Here is an 8,759-nt window from a genome sequence, read left to right as displayed (position 1 = left end):
TTGTATTGCGAATGTAAAGCATATGTTTAGGTGGAGGAGGATGCATATTGACACCACCCACAAAATTGCTGGGGAATGCTTACTCAGACAGGAGGTTATAAATATTGCAACTGCTACAATTTGCTGTATCTGATTGCCTCTAATTCAAGCCAGGAGTCAAAATGATCATCTTATTTCTTTCCATTATTTTAAAATGTTTTCTGGTTTCAGGTATTAAACAGTGTTTACTACAATCTTGTAAATGTGCAGTTTAAGTATTACTTCATCCAATTTTTTAAAATGTTTTTTTAAATTTGGCTTTGCATCTTGGCAGCCTCAATGCTCCTTTTTTGGTCTAATTCTTTCTTGTTTCTTTCCCCACAGGCTCCTCTCTCAGTGACAAAGTCCACCAGAGACCAGCTGATATTTATATAAATTCCACAGATACAGCCGAAATCTACTGTTCACACAGAATAGACAGCTATGATCAAATCCTTTGGTACAAGCAGTTAAAGAACAAGCAGCTACAGTTCCTGGGACGCTTGTACACAAGCATGGCAAATGTAGAGACCGGAGTGAACGTGTCAATAACTGGGAGTGCAGATAAAGACAAAACCTGCACATTAACTGTTAAACATGTCACCCTGAACAGTGGTGCTGTGTACTTCTGTGCTGCTAGATACCACAGTGCTACATATCACGGATCCTCAATACAAAAACCTTATAGTGGTTTCCATGTCTGCATGAAACTCCATGACAGGCAAGCTTAAAGCCAGTTATATCGTTTCCTTTCATAAGGTGGCAGTACAGCCCCACAGTAGCTGACTTGATTGTAACATTAAGAGGAGATTTATCCGGGCCCACCCATTTCATGAGTTCATGTCTGTGTGCTGATAGGCAGCTTGACTTGAAAGGAGGCTGGAAATTACCAGTATAAATGTTTATGAACTAAAGGATAAAAAGACTATAAGAACAACACTGTAGTCTCTTATTTTTCAACTAACATTTAGAAAACACAAAATGTTTTTCTTATTGCTAAGCACTACTTTTAACACCATACTGGTTTCAGGTAATGACATTTTTGAAATTTATAAAATATATTAATATTTTTGACTAATAAAGCAATTCTCTAAACATGCTAAAAACACAGTATTTTAACTTATTGCATTGAATTAAGTCTTGTGTATTTTCTTTTCCGATTTTTTTTTAACAGGTCTCTCTCCTAGCGACCGCGTCCACCAGGAACCAGCTGACATGTACAAAACATCTGAAGATATAGCCAAAATTCAATGTTTGCAGAGTATCGACGACAACCACAACCGAATCCTCTGGTACAAGCAATCAAATAGCCAGCTGCAGCTCCTGGGGTACATGGTAGCAAACAGAGGACTTCCAGAGACCGGATTTAACGTGTCAATAGATGGGAGTGCAAATAAAGACCAGACCTGCACATTAACAATTAAAAGACTCGACTTCAATAGCAGTGCAGTGTATTTCTGTGCAGCTAGTTACCACAGTGCTACATATCACTGAGTCACAATACAAAAACCTTGCAATTGGCAGTTTCTCCCTTACAGCCCACAGCCCCTTGCACCTGTATCCTAACCAACATTGGTCTTCTGGTTAGAACGAAACATTTAAATGGGAGGTCCTTAATGTGAAGTAAAGCTTTTAATTGCTACCTATCATTATACAGGCTTCTTACTGACAGTGTTACCTGTATCTCACTGTAGAATATAACAATGATTGCTATAGTAGTCACCATATTTTTAGTCTAATCCCTGTGGCTTCAGGTACATGAACATTTTAAGATATGTGATAAAAGAGGGCCTTCTTTCTTTTAATCAGAAAATTATTATTATCAAATTGTATTTTATTCTTACAGGTCAATCCCAGGATGTGTTTCAACAACCTGAAATCAGATGGAGTTATGTTAACAAAGCTGCACACATGAACTGCAGCCACAACAAAGATAAGGGCCACCTCCAGATGTACTGGTATATTCAACGACCAGGAGAGACCATGAGGCTCATTGTCTACACGGTGTTTGGTGGGAAGCCGGACTATGGTGGAGCCCCTGAGATTAAATATTCAGCCAGTAGAAAAACCATTGAGAACGGCGCTCTAACTGTGAATCATTTGCAGCAGAATGACACTGGTGTGTATTTTTGCACTGTCACCAAACACAGTGATGTGAGAAGTAAAAGAAGCTGTACAGAAACTGCCTGACAATTAATCTGATATTAGAGATGACTTGATATTCATGTCCTCCAGTAGGTGGCGATGAAGCTCAAGAAATACTGACATCAAAACCTTAAGCAGCTGGTTTCAAGAGGAGGGCGTCAGTAAAAGTGTGCATGGTAAAGTGTTCAAGTCACTCTGTGACAAAAGCTCATCATGCCGATTGTTTTGGCTCACTTGTAATCACATTCACCATTCCCACTTTATATTATTTATGGTATCCATGTAGATTATTCATTTTCTCTGTTTCTAGGCGTTTGTCTGGGTGCTGAAGTTTCCCAAACACCTTTGGAAGTTTTCAGAAGACCTGGAGAAAAAGTCCAGCTGGTCTGCAGCCATGAAAAGACCGACTACATGCTCATGTAGTGGTACCAGAAATCCCCTGGAGACCAGGCTCTGAAACGCATTGGACATTTATATTACAACAACAAAGAGCACGAGGAATCGTTTAAGACACATTTTAATATTAGTGGAGATTTGAGTGGAGAGAAACCAAAGAAAGCTTCTCTGTTTATAGTGGACCTAAAGGTCTCCTGAGCACAGTGCAGTGTATTACTGTGCAGCAAGCTTTGCACACTGAGAGGAAAACCCCTCCCTGTAATACCAAAACTCAAACCCAATAAAGCGAATGGTTTTAAACTGAATGCACTCGCCCCACCTTGTTGTTAAATGCTGCCAGTATAATTTTCACTTCACTTTCCTCTTAAACCTCAGTCAGTCGAATCCCAGTAATTAAAAAGTAAACTCTAAAACAAATCAAAGGAATAGAAAGATGATTCCCTTTCTTGTCTTCTGGTGTCTGACAGGTAATAACTTGTTTGCATAACATAAAATTATCTAAAAGTGTCAATGTTTATGATTTAAACAAAATGTTTTTGTTTTTTCCCCCCCTGTATTCAGGTGTCTGTCTGGGTATTGAGGTTCGTCAGTTTCCCTCTGGGGTCATCACTGATGTCGGATCCAAAGTGCAGATTTTTTGCAGTCATGAAAAGACTGACTACAGGGTGATGCTCTGGTACCAGCAGCCACCCGGAGAGACAGCTATGAAACTCATTGGGTATTTAAACTTCAAAGCAGTCACATTTGAAGACCAAAATAACGATAATTTCAGTATCACAGGAGATCTGGGTGGGAATACAGCAAAAAATGGCTCACTGACAGTCAAAGTTGTACAAAAAGAGCACAGTGCAGTGTACTACTGTGCAGCTAGAGAAACACAGTGACAAAAAGCTCCTCTGAACACTACAAAAACTCCACAGCCCGAAATCATCAGTGGTTTGACATAAGAAAGGGAATAAACTGATCTAGAACACCTGCTTTTGTGGTTTTGGTTTTTGATTTTTATATAATTTTGTTCTAATGATGCCACACTGATAACATATTTAATACATAATAATATGTCAAAAACAAGATATTGTGTGGATGATTCATGTAAAGAATAATGGTATACAAAGAGCTAAACTGAATATTTATATATAAAAAAATTTTTAGTTGCAGCTGAAATCTACATGTCCATACGTATTTGGACAATGACTGGATTTTTGTAATTGTGTCTCTGTAAACCAACACAGTGGATTTTAATACAAACAAGATGTCTGACTGATTCAGTGGGTAACACTGCATTCACCTTTTTAGACTTATAAAAAGCTCCCAATTTTCAGAGGTTAAAAAGTATTTGAACAATTGACCAGCAAACATTTTTATGACCATGTGAGCCTGTTGCCTAATTATTCCATGAAAGATTAAGCAGTGTTAAGAGTTTAACACTTAGTGTTGAACTTGTATTTGGTAGCTTCTCAATGAAACATTTCAATATGAGGACGAATGACATACAGATGAAAGTGAGGAAGGCAAAAAACATATCGCAAAACATAAGAATCTTTTTCTTTAAGACAAATAAATTTCACTCACTTCCCAGAGCTCATGGCCATAAGTGTGGCTAGAGAAAAAATTAAAAGTGAATATAGCCAAAACAGTTAGCCAAAACCTTATACTGTCCCTATACAGTATGTTTACTTGAAAGCTCATAGAAAGGTTCTGGCAAAGATTGAAAATGTGTAACTCAAAGTAAAAGATACTATTTTAAGTCCTTTGATAAGCTGACAGTATGCCTGTAGTGTAGTGGCTCTTCAGAATCCACTGCAACACCACCCAATTTCCTGGTGGGAGGGTTTTAAAGAAATGGTGTATGAATAATCAGCAGAACTGAATACACAGCGCTTCGGTGACAATGGTAAGGAAGACATACCAGCTCTGTTCCTGAGTTTAATTATGCAACACAACATGATGATCACTTTCTTCTGCATAAGCTTTAACATTATCCTGGTGTCAGGTAATGCACTCTTGTTAACTTTTCAATTTTTCAGGATTTACTCTGATTCTATATTTTATATTTATGTGAGGTTGCTGATTATTCATTTTTACAGGTTCCACACTCAGTGACCAAGTCCACCAGAATCCAGCTGATATGTATAAAAATCTAGAAGAAACAGCTGAGATCACTTGTTCACACAGTATAGACACCTATAATCAAATCCTCTGGTACAAGCAAACAAAAACCGGCCAACTGCAGTTCCTGGGATACATGTTTGCAACAAGCCCATCTGTAGAGCCTGGAGTGACTGTGACAATTTCTGGGAATGCAAATAAAGACAAGACCTGCACACTGACAATTAAAGATGTCTTCATGAACAGCAGTGCAGTGTACTTCTGTGCTGCTAGATACCACAGTGCTACATATCACTGATACTCAATACAAAAACCTTCCAATTGCCAGTTTTTATCTCTTACAGCTCACAGACACTTGCACCTGTATTCTAACCAACATAGGTCTTGTGATTATAATCCGGTAGTGGAATGGGAGGTCCTTAGAGAATTAAAACCTATAACCTCCACCTACCATTACAAATAACAGCAGGCTTTAATATTTACAGTGTCAGCTTCATCTCATTGTAGAGCATCACTATGATTGCTCAAGTCCTCATTGTATTTTTTGTCTCATCTCTCTGGCTCCAAGGTACATCAAGAGATACCTGGACTTTAAAGATTTCTTGTCACCATCTAACGCCTAAACATTTTGTTTATTGAATTAAATTATATTTTTTTCTTACAGGTCAATCCCAGGATGTGTTTCAACAACCTGAAATCAGATGGAGTTATGTTAACAAAGCTGCACACATGAACTGCAGCCACAACAAAGATAAGGGCCACAACCAGATGTACTGGTATATTCAACGACCAGGAGAGACCATGAGGCTCATTGTCTACACAGTGTTTGGTGGGAAGCCGGACTATGGTGGAGCCCCTGAGAATAAATATTCAGCCAGCAAAGAAGCCATTGAGAATGGGGCTCTAACTGTGAATGATTTGCAGCAGAATGACACTGGTGTGTATTTTTGTGCTGTGAGTAAACACAGTGATGTGAGAAGTAGGAGAAGCTGTACAAAAACTGCTCAACAATTAATCTGATATTAGAAATTACTTTCATCTCCTCCTGTAGGTGGCGTTGGAGCTCAAGAAATACCGATCAACACCTGCAGTAGTTGGTAAATGTCAGAGATGTTCAGACAGGAGCTCATCATGCCAACAATATTCAGTTTCATTTAATTCAATTATTTGATATAGCGCCAAATCACAACAACAGTTCCCCAGAGGTGTTTTATATTGTAAAAATAAGAATCAAAATAACAAAATAAGACTAATAAAAACAAAACAAAAACATAAACTGAGAAAAACCCCAACAGCGCTTCGGTGACAATGGTAAGGACAAACCTCCAAACTATATGCTTTATGAAAAAGAAAAGTTTTGAGCCAAATCTTAAAAGTGGAGATAGTGTCTGTCGCCTAAATTCAAACTGGAAGCTGGAAGTTCAGTGCAGCTCATCTGCAACTACAGAAAGGCAGAAATTCCCTGGAGACCAAGCTATTAAGTGCACTGGACATTTGCATTACACCAACGCAACGAGGGGAAAACCGAAGTCCTCATATGCGCCCCTGATAGGTTTCTATCGCAGATAGTGAAAGCCCTTGGCCCTCTCTCACTTTATGTTAAATCCTCTATCAGGAATTTAGGTGTCACCTTTGATTCGAGTCTCACATTGGACGGGCATGTGAAATCTCTAGTTCGGTCTTGTTTTTATCATTTAAGAAATGTGGCTAGGCTTTTATCTCGCTCTGAACTCGAGATTGCTATACATGCATTTATTTCATCATGCTTGGATTATTGTAATTCGCTGTTTATGTGTCTAAGCAAAGGTTCTCTGGATCGTCTGCAGCTTGTGCAAAACGCTGCAGCTAGGCTTTTGACAAAATCCTCCAAGTACTCACATGTGACACCGTTATTATCTCAGTTACACTGGCTTCCTGTTAAATTTAGAGTCGATTTTAAGATCCTGGTCTTGACCTACAGAGCTGTGCACGGACTGGCACCTGCCTACATCTTTGATCTGCTACAGCCTTATGTCCCTAGCAGGTCTTTGAGGTCATCTGATCAGGGCTTACTTGCTATAAAAAATACTAAGAGGAGGACTAAGGGTGACAGAGCTTTTGCCACTGTGGCCCCTAGACTGTGGAACTCTCTCCCCCAAGCATTAAGAACTGCGGACTCAGTAGCAGTTTTTAAAAAACAACTCAAAACTCACCTTTTTAAAACTGCTTTTGGTTAATTTTTTGCCTGTTTTATTCTCTCTTTTTAAGTCTTTTTATGACTTGCAGCACTTTGTGATTCTGTCTTGAAAGGTGCTATATAAATAAAAAATTATTTATTTATTTAACAAAGATTTTCATAATAAACAATGATGTGATGTTTGCTTCTACCATAAGAGAGTGTGGGGGGTATGTTAAGCTTTCTCTCCTCTGTGTGAGTTTAACATGAGTATGAAGATTTATTTTAATATTAATGGTGATTTGAGGAAAGCAAAGAATTCTTCTGTGTTTATAGCCGACCTACAGGCACCTGAGCACACCACCTTGTACTACAGTGCAGCAAACTATGGACACAGAGGAAAACCCCTCCCCTTAATACAAAAACTGAAAAAAACCCAAAACATTTATTTTGATGGGTTTGAACTGTTTATACTCCTCCTACCAGCCAGCATAGTGTTCGCTTCACTTTCCTTTTAGGTCTTAGTTCAATGTGGTCACACAGTTGATCTGAAGTCATATCCCAGCAATTTAAAATCCTACAACTCTTAGGCTCATATAGTTTGATGTTATCAAAGGAATGTGAACATGATTAATTTTCTCTTTTTCTGTTGCCTAACAGGTAATAACTTCTTTACTTACTACAAGGTTATCTGAACATGGACGGTTTCATTAAATGTGGCATTATGTTATGATTTCAATTGAATTTGTTTTCATTCTCTATTCAGGTGTCTGTCTGGGTATTGAGGTCCGTCAGTTTCCCTCTGAGTTCATCACAAAAGTTGGATCCAAAGTGGAGATTTTCTGTAGCCATGAAAAGACTGACTACAGGGTGATTCTCTGGTACCAGCAGCAGCCTGGAGACACAGCTATGAAACTCATTGGGCATTTGTACTTCAAAGATGACAAATATGAAGAACAATATAAAGATCATTTCAATATCACAGGAGATTTAAGTGGGAATACAGCAAAGAACGTCTCTCTGATAGTCGAAGTTGCACAAAAAGAGCACAGTGCGGTGTACTACTGTGCAGCTAGCAAAGCACAGTGACAAAAAGCTCCTCTGAACACTACAAAAACTATGCAGCCTTGAATCAGTGGTTTACACAAGTATAGGGAATAAACTGATCTCAGACACCTGCTTTTGTGGTTTCTGTTTTCAACTGTGATGTTATTGTTGGTTCATTCTAATTATCCATCCCACTAATAACACATTTAATATACAATAAAAGTTAAAAGCAACAGCTCTTTTGTCGGTGATTCGGATGAAAATATGAGCATATCAGGAATTAAAACACAAGGATTACATCACGCAGAAAGGAAATAACTAGGAAATCTCCCAAGTTTAAGTTTCTTTTAGTGGTACAGGGAAATTAATCTTTGCATCTCACTAATCAAAATAAATGGTCTTATCCCTGCGGGCTTTACAAAGTGGTGATTAGCATTTTCTATTAAATATTCATTAAAGAGGTTGCATGATTTACCAAAAAGCCGTGGCACTGACTAATGATATTCTTATGTGCTTAGATATGGGTGAATATTCCATTTTAGTTCAACTCGATTTATCTGCACACCACTGATCATGGCGTTCTTATTAACAGCACAGGCACTGCTTGCAGATGGTTCTCAACAGGTCCCATCTCAACACAGATTTTTGACAAACTATAGAAAAAAAGTGGTTCATATTTGCCAGCTTTGCCACTGATTTTACTGGCTTTGATGGATTTACTTCTGATAAAATTAAAAATCAAAAAACGTTGATGCATCTTGTGCAAACTTTGGTGGTCTTTTGTGGTCTTTGGATGTTTTTAAATCTTCCAATAAAAATGTGGCAGTTGCTGGAACTTTGTTGGCATTACAATATTAAAGGTTTACTTGGTGACCTGCATTATGCAGAA

At 38.2% G+C, this 8,759-nt stretch overlaps 1 long non-coding RNA gene and 1 gene segment (V, D, J or C); both read left to right on the top strand.

Annotated features, from left to right (window-relative positions):
• Window positions 1-366: 366 nt before the first annotated feature.
• Window positions 367-2,830, top strand: LOC309695338. Of its 2 annotated transcripts, none has more exons than XR_014273123.1 (5): window positions 367-1,048; window positions 1,193-1,310; window positions 1,865-2,137; window positions 2,254-2,339; window positions 2,474-2,830. It is a non-coding gene; the product is annotated as an uncharacterized lncRNA (long non-coding RNA). The 2 variants fall into 2 exon arrangements; XR_014273124.1 differs by having other exon boundaries at window positions 1,193-1,346.
• A 1,659-nt stretch (window positions 2,831-4,489) lies between these two features.
• Window positions 4,490-7,898, top strand: LOC309695336 (T cell receptor beta variable 24-1-like). The segment is given in 4 exons: window positions 4,490-4,552; window positions 5,333-5,605; window positions 5,720-5,765; window positions 7,590-7,898.
• Window positions 7,899-8,759: the final 861 nt, after the last annotated feature.

The sequence above is a fragment of the Aulonocara stuartgranti genome (assembly GCF_965226115.1).
Source record: "Aulonocara stuartgranti genome assembly, chromosome: 19".
Lineage (NCBI taxonomy): Eukaryota > Metazoa > Chordata > Actinopteri > Cichliformes > Cichlidae > Aulonocara > Aulonocara stuartgranti.
The sequence above is the reverse complement of the archived record's forward strand: the minus strand, read 5'-3'. Positions and strand labels throughout refer to the sequence as shown.